This window comes from Lutra lutra, chromosome 18 (assembly GCF_902655055.1).
Source record: "Lutra lutra chromosome 18, mLutLut1.2, whole genome shotgun sequence".
NCBI lineage: Eukaryota > Metazoa > Chordata > Mammalia > Carnivora > Mustelidae > Lutra > Lutra lutra.
Genome location: NC_062295.1, coordinates 2747061 through 2759409, shown reverse-complemented (window position 1 = coordinate 2759409; position 12349 = coordinate 2747061). Strand labels below are relative to the sequence as shown.

At 51.2% G+C, this 12349-nt stretch overlaps 2 protein-coding genes across 2 annotated transcripts in view; both read right to left on the bottom strand.

The window, feature by feature from the left end:
* Positions 1-12349, bottom strand: part of ZNF174 (zinc finger protein 174) — a 62912-nt gene that overhangs the window by 2970 nt on the left and 47593 nt on the right. The window lies entirely within an intron of this gene.
* The window catches only part of NAA60 (N-alpha-acetyltransferase 60, NatF catalytic subunit), a 29688-nt gene that overhangs the window by 15524 nt on the left and 1815 nt on the right, over positions 1-12349 (bottom strand). The window lies entirely within an intron of this gene.

The window sequence follows — 12349 nt, the reverse complement described above, 5'->3', positions numbered from 1 at the left end:
GCAGGAGGTCCGTGGCTCTGAGGCCACATTGGGTTCTGTCTTTCCAGCACATGCCAAACTCCCAGGGGTGGGGACCATGCCGCCCTGCCACGTCCCGTACAGAGCACCGGCTCAACAGCTGAAACAAGTGGGGACCTGCCTCCTCCCCCTCCCTCCTTGTTTTCAGCCAAGTGCACTGCCTGTGTGGGGTCTCCATGGTGTGGACCCCTCCTGTCCCTCCCCACAGCGCGAGGTGCCCTACCCCATGGCTCTCGGGAGATAGAACTGGATGTTCATCAGGACAAGGTTTGTTCAGCTGCTTCCGACCTGGTGGCCCCCAAAGGTCCAGGCTCAGCCAGCTGCTGGGGCATCACCTCCACTTAGAAAGGAGCCCTGCTGGACGCCGATCACTGAAAGGGGATGGAGCTGGGCTCTGCATACAGGATCTGGCTGGAACCCCTGGAAGCCAGGCTGACCCAGGCAAAAGCCTCTTTCTGGACAGGGCGGAGGCAGCCGGCGGCGTTGACGAAACAAGGGACGCGGCCATCACAAAAGCTGAAGGGAGAGGCCTGCGGGCATCGGGCATCCGCAGCTGCTGGACTGTATTTGTCTGAGTTCTTAGTTCCAAACACAAAACACAGCGGAAACACCAACCAAACCATAGAAACTATCCTCCGTCTAGGCAAATCTCATCAGCCCATGTCGCTTTTCTTTCTTCTTTCTTGAGATGCACCTTCAAAAACGAAACCCTGTTGGGTCAACAACAGCTCCGCTATTTGGTTCCTGAACAGCTGGGCCATTCCAGGGCTCAGCATCCCCATCTGTGGCTGCCCACTCCAGCCCACATCCCTGCGGGTATCCAGGACGCGGCCTGTGGCCCAGAACATTCTGGTGTGACCTTAGGGACCTCATGACTCTCAAGGGGCCAGCCACCTCCTGGGAAATGGGACCAAAACTGGCAAGTCCTGAATTTTAGGAGTCATCTCTGTCCAAAATATATCGTAGTGGTTACTGGAAAGGATGTGGTTCCCCAGTCATCCAGGGCAAAGGGCTGTTTTGTCCCAGAGAACATTAGTGTATGGGTTAGAGGGGCTCACGCACCAAGAGCAGGATGGACCCTGGCCCTTTGCATTCGGGTACAAAGTGCCGCTCCCCTGGAGGTTTCTGCACAAGGCCCAAAGCGAGGGTAACCCTCACTTCTGCCACACAAGGGATGGGTTCAGACACCGAGCCTGGCCTTATCTCTGGCTCACCCTTCACAGCCAGTCTCTGAGTCCCCTCTAAAACAGAGACAGTCGGGCCCCACAGGGCAGGGCCGAGGCTGGCACCAGCTGCAGATGGCAGAGGGCTGGGAACTGAAGGGGAAGTGCCCGTTAGTGTGGGCTGCTGGTGCCCACTCACTGGTGACCAGCACGGTCTGGCCAGTCCAGGGATATTTCCTTGACCTTTAACATTGATGTCCTAAGTATCTTAGCTCTGACTCCTAACAGGTGGTTCTCAGCTGCTGGTTCAGTGTTGGAGGCACCAAACCAGTTCAGTCTCACTTAAACTGGAAGGAGGCCCTATCCCCCAACCCCCTCAGCCAAGTTCTGAATCCACACAGTTTACCTCTGACACCTTATTTTTATTTTTTTTTTTAAGATTTTATTTATTTTAGAGAGATCGAGCACACAAGCAGGGGGAGGGGAAGAGGGAGAGTGAGAAGCAGGCTCCCTGTTGAGCAGAGAGCCCTATATGGGACTTGATCCCAAGACCCAGAGATCATGACCTGAGTCAAAGGCAGACGCTTAACCGACTGAGCCACTCAGGTGCCCCCCCCCCCGCCGATCTTTTAAAAAAGATTTTATTTATTTGAGAGAGAGAGAGAGAGAGAGAGATGACTCTGATACTTTAAAAAACAGTTCTCTGGCACAACATACACACAAAAAAAATTACTAAAATCAACAACCAATGGCTTCGTTTATCTTCTCAGATACGAGAACAGCACTGCGCTTGTGTGGAAAACGTCCGTACTCTTGAAGAGATGTACACTGGATATGTAGAGACGAAATGACAGAACCTCCTGTAACTTCATTTAGTTGGAGCAAAAATGCCTGAATGTTAATAACTGTCAAGTGGGATGAAAGGTATGCCAAATGGGTGTTTGAAAGTGTTCCTGGGGCGCCCAGGTGGCTCTTTCTAAGCGTTTGCCTTGGGCTCAGGCCATGATCCCACAGTCCTGGGATGGAGTTCCCCAACGGGCTCCCTGCGCAGCGTGGAGTTTGCTTCTCTCTCTGCCCCTCTGCCGGCTTGTGCACGCTCTCTCTCTCACACAAATAAATAAAACCTTTAAAAAAAAGTGCATTTCTCTCTAAAAAAAAAAGTTCCCAATTAAAAACCAACCAATCAACCACCCACCAAACTTTCCCACAGAGGCTGAGTTTGGGAGAGAGAGGGCAGGCTGGCCAGGTGACTGATGTAAACGACGCTGGCATCCTGCACCCTGAGCTCTGGGAAGCAGTGCCACCCGCTGGGGCAGCCACGCCAGCCTCCGCCCACCTCTGCCCTGGAAGAGTGAGCTCTTGGCAAACTGCGGCTGGTTCGAGGACCTGCATTCTGGATCCCGGGGGCGCTTAGGCGCCAAGTTCAGAGGGTTATGGGTTCAGGAAACACTGCTCAGGACCGAAGTTAATCAAACGTCAAACTCCACTGATGCTTTAAGGAGCAACGGGACACAGGGCACTGTTTTAGGAGCCGGCCTGAAGCTGCCCGAGATGCTAACTCCCAACCACAGGGCCAGCTGAGGGCAACGCCCTCCCCACACCCCTCCCCTTCAGGGCCCAGAAAACGGGGACATGCAGAAAGTCCCTGCTGAAACCTGGAGCTTCTGGGTCGAAGTCCACAACCCTACATCATCCAAGACCAAGGCCTGCCCCTCAGTGCAGTGTTTCCAGAGAAGGTTCCGGGGACAAGGGTCCTCCCCTCCCTGTTGCAACGGTCTTCAGGGAAAACCCTGGTGGACAAGCCCAGACACATCACCACCTGCCAATCCAAGTAGCCAAACAGGACGATCTCCAAAAATCCTCAACAGTCCAGCAAGGACACCATCCTGCTTCCGCACTGGGCAAGAGGGGGAGTGCGAGTCCACGACGGTCTGTCAGCAATGACTGAATCAATGAACTGCGGGGCACACTCAAACTACACCTGCCACCACGTGGATGAATGCTGAAAACGAGACGCTGGGCGACAGAAGTCAGACTCAAAAGGCCACGTATTTTATGATTCTAGTTACATGAAATGTCCAGAGCAGGCAAATCCGGCCAGACAGTAAGCGAGTGCTTGCTGGAGACAGCAGGATTGGGGGGGTGGAGGGGTAGTGGCTACGGATGTGGGGTTTCTTTGGAGAGCGGTAGAAATGTCCTGAAACCGCATGTGGCGACGGGTGCACAGCTCTGTGAATACAGCAGGAGTGCTGAGAGAACGGTGCACTCCTCGGTGCACTCCGCATGGGTGAGTCGCACAGCCTGTGAGCCTGTGGATCACAGCTCATTAAAGCTGTTAAAAACAAAACAAAACAAATCCTGAGAGTGAATGTTTCTTTGGTGAACAAATGGATGAATAAAAACTACTTCTGAAGACAGTCACAGTAGATTCCAGAGAGAACCAGAAGGTTTGTGGCCTGTGAAGTAATTGCAGGGACCCACGCTGGTGCCCATGGGAGGCTAGCCTGGACCCTGCCACCTGGGGTGTGGGGCATGTGTGTGTGTGTGGGTGCAAGCATGCACATGCACCTGTGCCCCCCAACAGGGCCAGGGCGCGGGAGCCCTAGGAAGACAAGGCTGAAGATCAGAGAGCTTGGCAGGTGACTCAGAGATGAGGAACCACCAGCCCACCAAGACCCACCTGGTAGTTTAGTCCAGATTTGGACCAATTTTAATTACTTCATACTCAAAGGAAAAAAAATATGTCACACTGCGTGAGAAGTGATCAGAGGAAGTTATCGATTCTTAGCCAAGAATGTCTGTGCTATGAGTCTTCACAGGGTAGCAACTGAACATGCCTTTGAGAAAGTAAAGATCACGCTCAGACTCCCCCCAGCCCTTTGAGAAAGTAAAGATCACGCTCAGACTCCCCCCAGCCCCAGCTGAGAAATCAACACAAACCGCAAATCACCAGAGGAATCTGAAATCAGCCTGCGGCCCAGGGTTTGACTGGGGCCAGGAAACTCCATGTCCTCCTCTTTCCAGGAACAGCTCTCCAGACTGCTCATCTGCTGTGAGACGGGCTCGAGCCAGCTCGAGAAATGGGGTGCCACGACTGTCTGCCCTCGCTCTCGGCAGAGCTGCAGAGCCCCACCGGCTGTGCCCCTCCGCGCTCCTGGTCTACAGCCCACGCGATCCGAGCTCCCGCGGAAAAGCGCTGCAGGACAGGTCGTCGTGGACGCGCGGTCAGCAGACCCGCCAGCACCAGGCACAGAACGAGTACGGGCACCCGGCAACATTAGCCAGCAGTCAGGGTCCGGACAGTCACAGGCTGACCCCGGGCATCCGAGGAGCCAGGGAGAGAGGGCTGGGCGTGGAGCACGTCCTGAGGGGACGGGATATTCTCTGTGTAGACAGTGGTGGTGGTTACACACACAGATGGTTAAAACTCACTAGGTGCATTCTGTCGTATGTATACTAAACTTCAATGAAGCTGATTTTAAAAGATTTTTTTTAAAACCCTGTATGTTGAGCCTGATAGCAAAAGGAGAGACCTATAATAAATGAACATCTCATGTCCAAGAGTCATAATTTTTTCCCTAGTATCCTTGGGACAGGCTCTTGACCAAAGGGACAGGATTTGTTCCCTATCTGACGTTCAAGTAAACACTGGGCTCCGAGATGCACCGCTGTTTGTGGAATCTCACATCCCTATTAAATGGGCTTTCATGGTTTCAAAAGCCTTGGTTTAAAAATAGAAACAAGTCGCTTTTAACTAAGGGGGAAATGCAGCATTTATAGTGTGAGTCTGTCCCAGCCCAACTGACAGCAGGCAGAGAAAGGAAAGGAAGGCAGGGAAAGGGAGAGCCTGGTGCGGGTCCCATAGGAAACACAGGCGTCGGAGACCAAGTTTACAGAGAGGGTGGCAGGGCACGTGAGATGCTGGTGTGGCGGATGGTTCACAGAAGGGAGCAGGCGAGGGGACCCACCTCTGGTACATGTAGGAATCCCCCATTTACCATCTAGAACCTTCCACCATGTGCCAGTCTCCTATGGCTACGGGCTACTTTTACGGCTGACGGGACAAGAATCCTGATGATTCACTAGAGAAGAGGGGCCAGCGGGTGAAGCCAGAGCACAGCCGTGCCCCCATCCCGGCCTCCATTCCGAGCCCTTGGGTGCTGGCACTGGAGCTTCAGACATGCAAGCCACCTCTTGGGATATTTCCCTACGAAGACACAGACTCAACTACAATACAACAGCAGGGGCACGTTGTATAGGGAACCCAAAGTTCGCTTAGACTTTGAAGTTAAAACATGAAGCTGCAAAGGTTCATGCTACTCAGAATTCTTGCCTGGGTTTCCTGGTCTGCATCCTGCCCTTGGCCTCTGAGGGGGCGGGGTGGTTGAGTGAAGTAATTCAAGGAGGGACAGAAACCACATTCTCCAAGATCCAAATGAAGGGCTGTCTGCTCACCGGCTCTACCCTTTCTCCTTCCCCAGCCTCATCCTTAGGAGGCTGTCTGCAAACCTTGTCTTCTTTCTGTGCTGAAATGACTCCCTATCGCTGTACGAAAGGCCACTTTTCCCTGAGGATTTCCAGGTGGCGGGAAGGGCTGATGTCTGGACACCTGGGCACTGTCTCCACATGCTCAGCCAGAGGGACAGAGTGAAATGGAGGAAAAGCCACCAAGATGTCCCCAATATGCACAGGAACACTTTTCATCTCCCCTCCACTGCTAAGTGCTGGGGATTCAGAATCCGAGGGCTGAGAATGGATCATTCCACTTCCTGGAGGGGTTTCCCGGCACTGTCATGAGGCCCACAGGGCCCTCCACTCGCACCCCAAAGGAGGCTGGAACAACCCTATTCCTGGGCCCCCCCACTTTGAGCCCTGACACCCCAGGTCCATAGGGCCTCTTCCTTCTTCAAAGACACTGCTTCTTGGTCTAATACAAGCCACATGCAAATTTTAAAAAGCACCCCGTCCTCTTAATGTCTTGCCCTCATCAGACATCCAGTATTCAGGCCTGCCATGACCACACTGCACACTCTATCACTCCTAGAACCTTCCCTTCCTTTTCTTCTTTCACTTGCACTGGTTCAAAGGGTCCTTTCTCCCAGCCGAGGTGAGCCACCCTCCACTTAGGCTATGGGTGCTAAGTCCTCCCTGTGCTCTCAGACCCTGCCAGGATGCTGGGGTCACTGTGACCACTGAGACATGGGTCCTGTATGTGCTTCTGCTTTATTTTGTCGCTGAGAAGATGAAACGAGATGGCCTCTTCCAAAGAGCCCAGCCCCACAGCTCCTCCTGCCCACACACCCGCTCTGGGTACTGTGCACCCCCTCTCTCGGACACGCCTTCCCGCCACCCGTTCCCTTCCACACCACTACCCGCAACGCCCCATGTGCTGCCACCTTCCCGCTCCATCCGCTGTGCCCGTCGTCGGCCCCGCGTCTGCTCCAGCACACCCACGACAAAGCACCAACAGCTTCCCCGCCTCGGAAGCCAGCAGCCTCCGTCAGGACTGCCCTCCCCAACCCTCTGAACTCACAACTGAGTCCGTCCCTTTCTCGAAGCCTGAACTCCCTTCACCCATGATGAAGGACCACCCTGGTCTTTCCCCGAACTCCAGGCTTCTTCTCAGGTGAGGCCCAAGGGAAGATGAGCACACGCTCGCCTACGGCCCGAGAACCAGACCCAGGGATCTCGGGAACGTGCAATTCTACAGACGTCAGGCTGATCTGCTTGGAAAATGCAACAGTAATGAGCTCTAAGCTCTTGCCTTTAGGACGGACAAGGGACAAAAGGAAAACTAAGCCAGGGATGGGGACAGAAGCCTGCCTGCCTTGCACAGCGGTAAAATGGGCTGCAGGCCTCGAAGGAGACTGAGGGACACAGGGAGCCCTCTTCATAGCTCAGCTGTGCACACAGGCAGCTGCTCGTGGGGGAGCGAGCGTCTCCACAGCAGCCTGGGCTCCTGCTGAAACTTCAGTGTAGGAGCAACATGAATAATTCACAAGATGACAAGAAACAAGCACCCCACACTCTGGCTCCAAACAGCCTTCCTCTTTAAACATACCTCACCGTGCTCTGAGGGGAGCCTATAATTCTTACAGACGCTTCTCTTCAAACACGAATTGACAGGAGCGCCTGGGTGGCTCGGTGGGATAAGCCTCTGCCTTCAGCTCGGGTCGTGATCTCAGGGTCCTGGGATCGAGCCCACATCGGGCTCTCTGCACAGCGGGGAGCCTGCTTCCCCACCCCCCAATCTGCCTGCCTCTCTGCCTGCTTGTGATCTCTATCAAATTAAAAAAAAAAGATCAAACACAAACTGATCATACTGGAGGATTCCGTTTGTAGGACATTCTAAAACTGGCTAAAGGAATCAAAAGTGACAGAAATCAGAAAGTAGATGCAGTAAGGGTCACTGAGAAGGGGCAGAAGGCAACTTGCCAGGGCGATGGTGATATGCTGTGTCTCCTTCAATGGTCGTCACACATATGGTTCTGCTTCAGATCTGAGCAGGTGGCCGCATGGTAAACACCAGTCAGGTGCCAAGTTTTCTGCCAGGGGCCGGTGAACTTGGGGTGCCTGCACTTAACAGTTGGGCCTTCCTTCAGATTCTTGAGGGTGAGAAGGCAAAGACAAAGGCCTCCGTGCAGCACAAGGAGGACATCTAGCATTTCGGAGCTCTGATCTTAAGCTTTACATTGTGCCTCAAGATGACACAGATCTCATTTTGTTTTAAATTTATTTTTCTATTTTGTTTTGCTGCACATCCTAGGTAAAACGGCCAGATGCAGAGGGCATACGCGGAGACCACTGCACACGTGTGCCACCTGCAAACCCGATGCTCCCTGGGAAGGCATCTGCACTCAACGCTGCTCAGCACAGTCGAGACAGATTCCCTGGTTGTTCTCAGGACCTGCATCACAGCACTGGAGCCAGCGAATTTCCACACAGACAAAGGCCTGGATTGTGGGCAGGCTGCCTAAGGCCTCTTTGCCTTTTGTGGCCTTACTTGGCCAGTGTCAGAAGGAGAGCCTAGGTCTGGGGTAAGACAAGGACGAAGAGGAAGACTGGACAAGAATATGAGCTGGGAGAAAAAGGGGACACTGGAACCAGGGGCCAGAGACATGGAGCCACGAGCAGATACCATGGTACCCCTTGCTGGAAAGTTCCAGACACGTCTCATCTTCCCAGAATAGAACATGAGGGTGCAGACGAGCTTCCAGTGCCAGCTCAAATGCTGGCACCGAAAGACAGAGCAAGGGCGTGGAGCCCACAGGGCGCATGCGGGACGGCCTGGCGCGGGGAGGAAGCGCGCCTGCCCCTCCGCTTCTTAAGCTGGGGTCTTGGTCGGAGGCCACCTGACGAGGAGCACCCAGAATACAGCGCCCAGTTCAGATCCAGGGAGAGGTCAACTAGCTTGCTTTAACGACACAACCACCTACAAGTTGCCAGATTTTTAGGGGCTGGGAATAAAAACATATGTAATAATCTGCAATCCTGACCACCAGCCAAGACTGGACCCTGTCTAGGGCTCAAACCCAGCCAGGAGTGTGTTCTCCCACACAGAACTCCAGCGGCCGGAGCAGCCCTCAGCCCTGCTGGGGACAGTGGGTAACAGGGACCAGGCAGCTCCTCACTTTCAAAGTAAAAAAAACACCAATAGGGGAGTTGGGTTTCAGAGACTGCTCCCCACCGCCCCCCACGCCCCCGCTGCCCCCGGCAGGCCAGGCCTCCTGCCTTTCTTCCACGTTTCCAGCTGGGTTTTTAATCTCCACTTCTCTGGCTTTGCACTTAAGATCCTTCAGAATCAAAGAGATGTTAATTATGAAATTGGGTCAAATTTGGTATAAATTAACACTTGATCATGAGGCTAACTTAATATTTTTAAAAACTAATTTAACCTCCTGTCAGCATTTGCCTCCGGAATTACAGCAGGTGTCTGTGTTCAACACTCATTTCTGTATTATTTGAGCTTATTATTATTATTTTTTTTTAAAGTGAGCTCGAGTTGTTTTTGTTCTCAGGAAAAAAAAAAAGACTTTCAGGTGGTATGAGCAAATCACGAATGCATTTTTATGAGAATTATCTCATGGGCTGTTTTTAATTAGCAACAACTTGGAAGTTTTACAGTGTCTCTTCAACTTATAAGTAGAACGATTACCCATTCTGCCCCAAAATAGTATCTCATAGTGCTAACTTTCCAATCCCAGACCCCTGGGATAGTGTGGCATTTTGTGCACGGATACCAGAAACAGATGCTCAAAGTTGTAATGAAGCAAAATGGAGGTAGTTGTGGTTAAGGAAGCTAAACAGACTTGTAAACATATTGTAAAGGGCTCCATGTAATTACTAAACAACTCTTCAAATGGCTTTATAAAAGCCAATTTAAAATATTTACAGGTTTTAAATGACCATTTTAAAAAAGGTTTTACAAAAACATTCCCTGGGCACCTGGCTGGCTCAGGTCTCCATCCGGGTCATGAGTCTTGAACTCCGTGTGGTGAGCTTGAGCCCCATGTGGGGTGCAGAGATTATTTAAAATAAAATTAAATTAAAGCAAGATTAAAAACATTTTCCTTTTCTTGAAGGAGAGAAATGCTCTTGTAAACTTCTTTTTTTTTTTTACTCTGAACACATGTTCAGAGTAAAATAAGCCACGTGCAACGTAAACCAAAACTAAGATTCCCACACTCCCCCAACCCCAGTATAATGACTGCTAGTGTTCCTGGTATTTTCTACGAGAAAATGATTTTGGGGGGCATCTGGGGGGTTCAGTCTGCTAAGTGTCTGCCCTCAGCTCAGGTCATGACCCAGGGTCCTGGGATATAGCTGTGTTGGGCTCCCAGCTGAGCAGAAAGCGGCTTCTCCTCCTCCCGCGGCCCCGCCAGCCCCACTCATGCTCTCTCTGTCAAATAAATAAATAAAATCGTAATGACTTGTTGTTGTTGTTACATAGAAGACGGCGTGGCTGGTAAGGGGCTGAAGGGTCTTTGGGGTAGTGGGTACACAGTACTCTCACGCCATGACCGTTTGTCGAGTGGCGAACTTTTCTCTGCGGTCACACTTCAATGAAGGTGTTACAAACGGGAGGCCAGAGGAGAAACAGAGTCATCTGAAACTCAAACTGGAAGAGCAGCAACCCTCTGAATCAGCAAGCCCTTCAATAGAGTTTAAAGAGAGGAGTGGTTTGAGAAAGAAACAAAACTGAAGCAAGTACCCACCAGCACACCCCCAGGAACACTACAGAAAAGGTGTAAACATTACCGCACCAACATAAGAATTCTTCTTAGTACCTCAGGGGCAATTTCCTACAAGCTGTTTTATATAATGAAACTGGTTTCTTCTTGGTCATTTTCAAGATGGGCTCAAATTTCAATACTTTGCTGCCCAAATAGATCATATTTCAGGAATTCAGGAAATAAAAAAAAGAGGAAAGTGATTTGATTTTTAACAACAGCAACTATTCAACAAGAGACAGAACTGGAAGAATTTTTTATTTAATGAGGTTTGTTAACGATGACAAAATACTTCTCTCTGATGTTCCTACGGAAGCAAAGGGAGCAAAGACTTTCTCAGACAGTTGTCCTGTGTCCCCTTCCACAAGCACCTCCTCTTTGCTTCTTTACAACTGTCAATCTGTCTTTAGAAGGTTTTTTCTTGCATTCGTACACAAAATGCCATGCTATTCCAAGGCCATGGGGTAAAAGCTGGCACTGAGAGCCCATTTGGGGGCAAAATGGTACTCGTTCTATCTAAAGACAGTAACATTTAATAATGTCCACACTGTCACATTCATAGGTAGTTCCACCCCCTTCCAGGACGTGGGTCCTGCCGGAGCAGGAAGCTGATCTCAGGTGAAGAGATGGGGAGTCTGAGACGCTGACAGGACAAACAAGAGACCAGCCCTCATGTGCTATTCCTCCTTCTCTACCTGACCATCCAGCTCAGCTCAGCGCTGTGGCTGCCTTGGCTGACTGCTGCACGTCTGCTGGCCTCCGCAAAGGGGCACTCAGGCTCCTGGGAGCCTCATTCAACTGTTGACCTGGACCCCAAACCACTTCCTGCAGAAAGCCCTGGCTCCCTGTTCAGACCTCCTTCCTATCATTCCACGAACACTGAGCAAATGCCTTAGGATTCACAGCACAATACTAACCTACTCTTCGCTCATTGGGCTTTCCAATGCATGGGTCTCTCTTTCACCAGAGGTGGAAGGACTTCTGCTGACTCAGAACTGGCCTGACGGCTGGCTCCTATCAGAGGTCATGCTAAGAAAGAATGACATTTAGGGAAGGAGACCTGATCTTGACATTATCAAAGACACTTACAAATACTTGGTGGAAGAAAAAAATCAGCATCTGAACTTGGCCAGAAAGAGACCCATGAGGTGCAGCCTTACTTGCAGATCAGCATTTACCTGAAAGCAACGCACACAGGCAGACGCAAGACCAGCTTTGACGTGGAGTCTAGACCTTAAGCTTGCTTGCCGCAAACAAGGAACGGTGATGAAAAACCATGAGGGCTTCGTGGATTCCTTCCAGAAAGAGATGTCGAGGGAAGATAATGGAGCTAAAACTTAGACACAGAGGAGCCACGATTTAAGAGAAGACACTGCCTGACAGGCAGCCAGCTCTCTATTCAGGTAGGAGAGCTGTCACCAACACTTGAGAGCCCCAGGCTATTTCAGCACTGCGAAGACATGCGCCAACCTAAACTCAGAGCTCGCAGGATTCTCCCCTACACTGCGTTACTTGTGGCTGCTGCCGTGTAAGGATGCTGGGTCCATCTGGTCTAAACACACCTCAGGTTGCCAGAAACCAAAATGCTGCTAACAGTACACGGAAGCTTAGACAGACCTGGAGATGAGTACCCAGTCAGCAATGACAGTGTCACCCCAGTTCAGGGGTAAGTGTTTTTTATCTCTCACATCTCCTAACATCCAGGAATTTTCTTCCATCCCAGACTGAGGCATGCTGCTCCCAAGCAACTTCAAGTCCTATCTGAAGCCTTTGAGTGGGTGTGGATAAAATACAGATGACAAAGTCCTGCAAGTTACAGAGAGGCAAAAGCTACACACGGACCTTTTAAAAACATGCTTGTACTTTCTATTCTGGCCTGTCAACGCCACACCATGCCTTGACTTTGTTTTGTACAGGTTTTAACTGTCTTCACAGAAT